This window comes from Globicephala melas, chromosome 5, assembly GCF_963455315.2.
Source record: "Globicephala melas chromosome 5, mGloMel1.2, whole genome shotgun sequence".
Classification (NCBI taxonomy): Eukaryota; Metazoa; Chordata; class Mammalia; order Artiodactyla; family Delphinidae; genus Globicephala; species Globicephala melas.
The window spans coordinates 121,930,079-121,939,426 of record NC_083318.1 but is presented as its reverse complement, the minus strand read 5'-3'; positions in this window follow the sequence as shown (position 1 = coordinate 121,939,426).

Genomic DNA, 9,348 nt, shown 5'->3' with positions numbered 1-9,348 from the left:
AAGGCTTGAATTTTTTTTTTACATCTTTATTGGAGTATAATTGCTTTACAATGGTGTGTTAGTTTCTGCTTTATAACAAAGTGAATCAGTTATACATATACATATGTTCCCATATCTCTTCCCTCTTGCGTCTCCCTCCCTCCCACCCTCCCTATCCCACCCCTCCAGGCGGTCACAAAGCACCGAGCTGATCTCCCTGTGCTATGCGGCTGCTTCCCACTAGCTATCTACGTTACGTTTTGTAGTGTATATATGTCCATGCCTCTCTCTCGCTTTGTCACAGCTCACCCTTCCCCCTCCCCATATCCTCAAGTCCGTTCTCCAGTAGGTCTGTGTCTCTATTCCTGTCTTACCCCTAGGTTCTTCATGACATTTTTTCCCCTTAAATTCCATATATATGTGTTAGCATACGGTATTTGTCTTTCTCTTTCTGACTTACTTCACTCTGTATGACAGACTCTAGGTCCATCCACCTCACTACAAATAGCTCAATTTCGTTTCTTTTTATGGCTGAGTAATATTCCATTGTATATATGTGCCACATCTTCTTTATCCATTCATCCGATGATGGACACTTAGGTTGTTTCCATCTCCTGGCTATTGTAAATAGAGCTGCAATGAACATTTTGGTACATGACTCTTTTTGAATTATGGTTTTCTCAGGGTATATGCCCAGTAGTGGGATTGCTGGGTCATATGGTAGTTCTATTTGTAGTTTTTTAAGGAACCTCCATACTGTTCTCTACATTCTGTTCTTTACAGAACCTCCATACTGTTCTTTACATTCCCACCAACAGTGCAAGAGGGTTCCCTTCTCTCCACACCCTCTCCAGCATTTCTTGTTTCTAGATTTTTTGATGATGGCCATTCTGACTGGTGTGAGACGATATCTTATTGTAGTTTTGATTTGCATTTCTCTAATGATTAATGAAGTTGAGCATTCTTTCATGTGTTTGTTGGCAGTCTGTATATCTTCTTTGGAGAAATGTCTATTTAGGTCTTCAGCCCATTTTTGGATTGGGTTGTTTGTTTTTTTGTTATTGAGCTGCATGACATTCTTATAAATTTTGGAGATTAATCCTTTGTCAGTTGCTTCATTTGCAAATATTTTCTCCCATTCTGAGGGTTGTCTTTTGGTCTTGTTTATGGTTTCCTTTGCTGTGCAAAAGCTTTTAAGTTTCATTAGGTCCCATTTGTTTATTTTTGTTTTTATTTCCATTTCTCTAGGAGGTGGGTCAAAAAGGATCTTGCTGTGATTTATGTCATAGAGTGTTCTGCCTATGTTTTCCTCTAAGAGTTTGATAGTTTCTGGCCTTACATTTAGGTCTTTAATCCATTTTGAGCTTATTTTTGTGTATGGTGTTAGGGGGTGATCTAATCTCATACTTTTACATGTACCTGTCCAGTTTTCCCAGCACCATTTATTGAAGAGGCTGTCCTTTCTCCACTGTACCTTCCTGCCTCCTTTATCAAAGATAAGGTGACCATATGTGCGTGGGCTTATCTCTGGGCTTTCTATCCTGTTCCATTGATCTATCTTTCTGTTTTTGTGCCAGCACCATACTGTCTTGATTACTGTAGCTTTGTAGTATAGTCTGAAGTCAGGGAGCCTGATTCCTCCAGCTCCATTTTTCGTTCTCAAGATTGCTTTGGCTATTCAGGGTGTTTTGTGTTTCCATACAAATGGTGAAATATTTTGTTCTAGTTCTGTGAAAAATACCAGTGGTAGTTTGATAGGGATTGCATTGAATCTGTAGATTGCTTTGGGTAGTAGAGTCATTTTCACAATGTTGATTCTTCCAATCCAAGAACATGGTATATCTCTCCATCTATTTGTATCATCTTTAATCTATTTCATCAGTGTCTTATAATTTTCTGCATACAGGTCTTCTGTCTCCTTAGGTAGGTTTATTCCTAGATATTTTATTCTTTTTGTTGCAATGGTAAATGGGAGTGTTTCCTTGATTTCACTTTCAGATTTTTCATCATTAGTGTATAGGAATGCCAGAGATTTCTGTGCATCAATTTTGTATCCTTCTACTTTACCAAATTCATTGATTAGCTCTAGTAGTTTTCTGGTAGCACCTTTAGGATTCCCTATGTATAGTATCATGTCATCTGCAAACAGTGACAGCTTTACTTCTTCTTTTCTGATTTGGATTCCTTTTATTTCCTTTTCTTCTCAGATTGCTGTGGCTAAAACTTCCAAAACTATGTTGAATAAGAGTGGTGAGAGTGGGAAACCTTGTCTTGTTCCTGATCTTAGTGGAAATGCTTTTAGTTTTGCACCATTGAGGACAATGTTGGCTGTGGGTTTGTCATATATGGCCTTTATTATGTTGAGGATAGTTCCCTCTATGCCTACTTTCTGCAGGGTTTTTATCATAAATGGGTGTTGAATTTTGTCAAAAGCTTTCTCTGCCTCTATTGAAATGATCATATGGTTTTTCTCCTTCAGTTTGTTAATATGGTATATCACATTGATTGTTTTGCATATACAGAAGCATCCTTGCATTCTTGGAATAAACCCCACTTGATCCTGGTGTATGATCCTTTTAATGTGCTGTTGGATTCTGTTTGCTAGTATTTTGTTGAGGATTTTTGCATCTATGTTCATCAGTGATATTGGCCTGTAGTTTTCTTTCTTTGTGACATGCTTGTCTGGTTTTGGTATCAAGGTGATGGTGGCCTCATAAAATGAGTTTGGGAGTGTTCCTCCATCTGCTATATCTTGGAAGAGTTTGAGAAGGATAGGTGTTAGCTCTACTCTAAATGTTTGATAGAATTCGCCTGTGATGCCATCTGGTCCTGGGCTTTTGTTTGTTGGAAGATTTTTAATCACAGTTTCAATTTCAGTGCTTGTGATTGGTCTGTTCATATTTTCTATTTCTTCCTGATTCAGTCTTGGCACATTGTGCATTTCTAAGAATTTGTCCATTTTTTCCAGGTTGTCCATTTTATTGGCATATAATTGCTTGTAGTAATCTCTCATGATCTTTTGTATTTCTCCAGTGTCAGTTGTTACTTCTCCTTTTTCATTTCTAATTCTATTGATTTGAGTCTTCTCCCTTTTTTTCTTGATGAGTCTGGCTAATGGTTTATCAATTTTGTTTATCTTCTCTAACAACCAGTTTTTAGTTTTTATTGATCTTTGCTATCGTTTCCTTCTTTTTCATTTATTTCTGATGTGATTTTTATGATTTCTTTCCTTCTGCTAACTTTGGGGTTTTTTTGTTCTTCTTTCTCTAATTGCTTTAGGTGCAAGGTTAGGTTGTTTATTCGAGATGTTTCCTGTTCCTTAAGGTAGGATTGTATTGCTATAAACTTCCCTCTTAGAACTGCTTTTGTTGCATCCCATAGATTTTGGGTCGTTGTGTCTCCATTGTCATTTGTTTCTAGGTATTTTTTAATTTCCTCTTTGATTTCTTCAGTGATCACTTCGTTATTAAGTAGTGTATTGTTTAGCCTCCATGTGTTTGTATTTTTTACAGATCGTTTCCTGTAATTGATATCTAGTCTCATAGCGTTGTGGTCAGAAAAGATACTTGAAACAATTTCAATTTTCTTAAATTTACCAAGGCTTGACTTGTGACCCAGGATATGATCTATCCTGGAGAATGTTCCATGAGCACTTGAGAAAAATGTGTATTCTGTTGTTTTTGGATGGAATGTCCTATAAATATCAATTAAGTCCATCTTGTTTAATGTGTCATTTAAAGCTTGTGTTTCCTTATTTTCATTTTGGATGATCTTTCCATTGGTGAAAGTGGGGTGTTAAAGTCCCCTACTATGAGGGCTTCCCTGGTGGCGCAGTGGTTGAGAGTCCGCGGGTGGTTGGACGCGGGTTCGTGCCAGGTCTGGGAGGATCCCACATGCTGTGGAGCCATGAGCTATGAGCCATGAGCCATGAGCCATGGCGGCTGAGCCTGCGCGTCTGGAGCCTGTGCTCCACAACGGGAGAGGCCACAACAGTGAGAGGCCTGCGTACCGCAAAAAAAAAAAAAAAAAAAGTCCCCTATTATGAATGTGTTACTGTTGATTTCCCCTTTTATGGCTCTTAGTATTTGCCTTATGTATTGAGGTGCTCCTATGTTGGGTGCATAAATATTTACAATTGTTATATCTTCTTGGATTGATCCCTTGATCATTATGTAGTGTCCTTCTTTGTCTCGTGTAACAGTCTTTGTTTTAAAGTCTATTTTGTCTGATATGAGACTTGCTACTCCAGCTTTTTTTTGGTTTCCATTTGCATGAAATGTCTTTTTCCATCCCCTTACTTTCAGTCTGTATGTGTCTCTAGGTCTGAAGTGGGTCTCTTGTAGACAGCATATATAAGGGTCTTGTTTTTGTATCCATTCAGCCAATCTGTGTCTTTCGGTGGGAGCATTTAGTGCATTTACATTTAAGGTAATTATCGATATGTATGTTCCTATTCCCATTTTCTTAATTGTTTTGGGTTCGTTATTGAAGGTCTTTTCCTTCTCTTGTGTTTCTTGCCTAGAGAAGTTCCTTTAGCAGTTGTCATAAAGCTGGTTTAGTGGTGCTGAACTCTCTCAGCTTTTGCTTGTCTGTAAAGGTTTTAATTTCTCCATCAAATCTGAATGAGGTCCTTGCTGGGTAGAGTAATCTTGGTTGCAGGTTTTCCTCCTTCATCACTTTAAATATGTCCTGCCACTCCCTTCTGGCTTGCAGAGTTCCTGCTGAAAGATCAGCTGTTAACCTTATGGGGATTCCCTTGTGTGTTATTTGTTGTTTTTCCCTTGCTGCTTTTAATATGTTTTCTTTGTATTTAATTTTTGACAGTTTGATTAATATGTGTCTTGGCATATTTCTCCTTGGATTTATCCTGTATGGGACTCTCTGTGCTTCCTGGACTTAACTATTTCCTTTCCCATATTAGGGAAGTTTTCAACTATAATCTCTTCAAATATTTTCTCAGTCCCTTTCTTTTTCTCTTCTTCTTCTGGAACCCCTATAATTCGAATGTTGGTGTGTTTAAAGTTGTCCCAGAGGTCTCTGAGACTGTCCTCAGTTCTTTTCATTCTTTTTTCTTTATTCTGCTCTGCAGTAGTTATTTCCACTATTTTATCTTCCAGGTCACTTATCCATTCTTCTGCCTCAGTTATTCTGCTATTGATCCCATCTAGAGTATTTTTACTTTCATTTATTGTGTTGTTCATCGTTGTTTGTTTCATCTTTAGTTCTTCTAGGTCCTTGTTAAGTGTTTCTTGAATTTGTCCATTCTATTTCCAAGATTTTGGATCATCTTTACTATCATTATTCTAAATTCTTTTTCAGGTAGACTGCCTATTTCCTCTTCATTTGTTAGGTCTGGTGGGTTTTTATCTTGCTCCTTCATCTGCTGTGTGTTTTTCTGTCTTCTCATTTTGCTTATCTTACTGTGTTTGGGGTCTCCGTTTTGCAGGCTGCAGGTTCGTAGTTCCCGTTGTTTTCGGTGTCTGTCCCCAGTGGCTAAGGTTGGTTCAGTGGGTTGTGTAGGCTTCCTGGTGGAGGGGACTAGTGCCTGTGTTCTGATGGATGAGGCTGGATCTTGCCTCTCTGGTGGGCAGGTCCACGTCTGGTGGTGTGTTCTTGGGTGTCTGTGGACTTATTATGATTTTAGGCAGGCTTTGTGCTAATGGGTTGGGGTGTGTTCCTGTCTTGCTAGTTGTTTGTCATAGGATGTCCAACACTGTAGCTTGCTGGTCGTTGAGTGAAGCTGGGTGCTGGTGTTGAGATGGAGATCTCTGGGAGATTTTCGCCGTTTGATATTATGTGGAGCTGGGAGGTCTCTTGTGGACCAGTGTTCTGAAGTTGGCTCTCCCACCTCAGAGGCACAGAACTGACTCCTGGCTGCAGCACCAAGAGCCTTTCATCCACACAGCTCAGAATAAAAGGGAGAAAAAGTAGAAAGAAAGAATTAGTAGAAGTAGAAAGAAAGAAAGGAGGGAGGGAGGGAGGGAGGAAGGAAGGAGGGAGGGAAGGAAGGAAAAGAAGAAAGAAAGAAGGTAAAGTAAAATAAAATAAAGTAAGATAAAATATAATAAAGTTATTAAAATAAAAAAATAATTATTAAGAAAACAACAACAAAAAAAACCAGACGGATAGAACCCTAGGACAAATGGTGGAAGCAAAGCTATACAGGCAAAATTTCACACAGAAGCATACACATACACACTCACCAAAAGAGGAAAAGGGGAAAAAAATCATAAATCTTGCTCTCAAAGTCCACCTCCTCAATTTAGGATGATTCGTTGTCTATTCATATATTCCACAGCTGCAGGGTACATCAAGTTGATTGTGGAGCTTTAATCCGCTGCTTCTGAGGCTGCTGGGAGAGATTTCCCTTTCTCTTCTTTGTTCTCACAGCTCCCAGGGGCTCAGCTTTGGATTTGGCCCCGCCTCTGCGTGTAGGTCGCCGGAGGGCGTCTGTTCTTCGCTCAGACAGGACGGGGTTAAAGGAGCCGCTGATTCGGAGGCTCTGGCTCACTCAGGCCGGGGGGGGGGAGGGAGGGGCACGGAGTGCGGGGCGGGCCTGCGGCGGCAGAGGCCGGCGTGACGTCGCGCCGTCGTGACGTTGCACGAGCCTGAGGCGCGCTGTGCGTTCTCCCGGGGGAGTTGTCCCTGCATCCCGGGACCCTGGCAGTGGCGGGCTGCACAGGCTCCCCGGAAGGGGGGTGTGGAGAGTGACCTGTGCTCGCACACAGGCTCCTTGGTGGCGGCAGCAGCAGCCTTAGCGTCTCATGCCCGTCTTTGGGGTCCGCGCTTTTAGCCGCGGTTCGTGCCCGTCTCTGGAGCTCCTTTAAGCGGCGCTCTAATCCCCTGTCCTCGCGCACCAGGAAACAAAGAGGGAAGAAAAAGCCTCTTGCCTCTTCGGCTGGTCCAGACTTTTCCCCGGACTCCCTCCCGGCTAGCCGTGGCGCACTAACACCCTGCAGGCTGTGTTCACGCTGCCAACCCCAGTCCTCTCCCTGCGCTCAGACCGAAGCCGGAGCCTCATCTCCCAGACCCGCCCGCGGCGGCGGGTGAGCAGACAAGCCTCTCGGCCTGGTGAGTGAGTGCTGGTCGGCCCTGATCCTCTTTGCGGGAATCTCTCCGCTTTGCCCTCCGCACCCCTGTTGCTGTGCTGTTCTCCGTGGCCCCGAAGCTTTCCCCCTCCGCTACCCACAGTCTCCGCCCGCGAAGGGGCTTCCTAGTGTGTGGAAAGCTTTTCTCCTTCACAGCTCACTCCCACTGGTGCAGGTCCCGTCCCTATCCTTTTGTCTCTGTTTATTCTTTTTTCTTTTGCCCTACCCAGGTACGTGGGGGGGGGGGGGTGGTTTCTTGCGTTTTGGGAGGTCTGAGGTCTTCTGCCAGCGTTCAGTAGGTGTTCTGTAGGAGTTGTTCCACGTGTAGATGTATTTCTGGTGTATCTGTGGAGAGGAAGGTGATCTCCGCGTCTTACTCTTCCGCCATGTTCCCGGAAGCCTCAAGGCTTTAATTTTTTTTTTTTTTTTTTTTTTTTTTTTTTAGCGGTACGCGGGCCTCTCCCTGCTGTGGCCTCTCCCGTTGCGGAGCACAGCCTCCGGACGCGCAGGCTCAGCGGCCATGGCTCACGGGCCCAGCTGCTCGGCGGCATGTGGGATATTCCCGGACTGGGGCACGAACCCGTGTCCCCCGCATCGGGAGGCGGACTCTCAACCACTGCGCCACCAGGGAATCCCAAGGCTCGAATTTTTTTAAATTAACATACCTTTTGCTTCATGAAAAGCATCAATGAGTGAAACTGGCATTCATATTACTATTATCATCATTAGTATTTTTATTTCAAGTACACTATAAGCACATTGGGTGTCATTACCTTGATTTGTGCTTAAGTACTGTTTCTCCTGTTATAGCTTTGCACCATCAATGTAAATGCCAACACTGGAAGAGACACTAACATCATAGTATTGTTATGAAAATATCTTTGACCTCATAGACTCCCTGAAAGTATCTCAGGGGTTCCCAGGGGTATGGATATCACACTTTTAGAAACACTGATCTAGATCCTCAACTGACTTTTTTTTTTGGTTTACATTTTTGACATATTATAGAAGCAGACTAAATGAAAAAAATTGCGGGACGTGAAAGTTTAATTATTTTACAGATTATAAGTTTTTACAAGAGTTTTTATAAAAGAAATAACAATATATTTCACACTGTACAAAAAGAATTTCTAAAAGTCCAAAACTATTTGTTCTCAAATTTATGTTGGAAATGAGGATGAAAAAGAGAATTCAAGCTTTCTGGTACTTGCTTGTTCAACAAATATTTTAAAATACTATTATTAAGTTATTCAGAAATGAGAAATGAGAAAATTTAGAATTGATAAATATATATTGATATACTTTTGATGTTGTTGTTTTTAATTTTCTATTTAATGACTTTATACCCCCTTTGCCCATTTATCCTGATACAATTTTATTAAACATTTTTAATAACTTAAAATCTATTATTTATGTGTATGCTTCATAGAGCAAATTTCATTTGTCTATTTAAACGAATGTTTATTTTGATTTTAGGTAGAAGAATCCTGGTATTAAATCAATTCTGTGAGCATGGCCAGTGCTGCTACCAAGTAAGTAGAAAGGTTATATGAAATCCAGAGTCCTTGCTGCACAAAGTTCTCTGTCTTTTTCCCCCTCTTTCTTCCTTCCTCCCTCCTTTTCCTTTTTTCCTGTCTTCCATTTGTTTTGGAAAGTTTGTTTTTTAAAAAAATTATCCACAGCAAACTTTCTTCAGTCTGAAAAAAAACAGGTATTACCTATGTTTCTATTTTCTTTTTAAAAGAAACTATCTAATCTTGCTAAAATGTATCTCTTGGAATGAATCTGAAATAATTATCACACATCACTCTGTCCTTCCTTTTCATTTTTATTCTCCAGCTCAAGTATCTCTGTGAATCCCTTTCCACATAGAGGAAGGTTATTGTCAGATCTATTCCGTATAGCAGTACTAGTACCAGCGTAATGGACAGGTCACTCTGCTCTTGTATTCTAGGAGTGGGTAGCAGTTAAGAGCTCAGGCTCTGGAGTAAAGTGGCCTTGGGTCTCAATCCTGTATCTATTGACCTTGGTGAAGTTACTTAACCTCAAAAGCTTTGGTTTCTTCATCTGTAAAAATGGACCAACATTAGTACCTACTACATGAAGTTTAATTGAGATAATACATGCATCGTACTTAGCACAGTGACTGGCACATAGTTTAAGGTATGCTTGTTATTACTTCTGAGTCTCCGTGTCCTCAGCATTCATGTTACATGACATACAAGGGTTCTGACAATAAATGCAAATTCCTTTCTGTTTGGTTGGCTTTTGTGCTGATAAA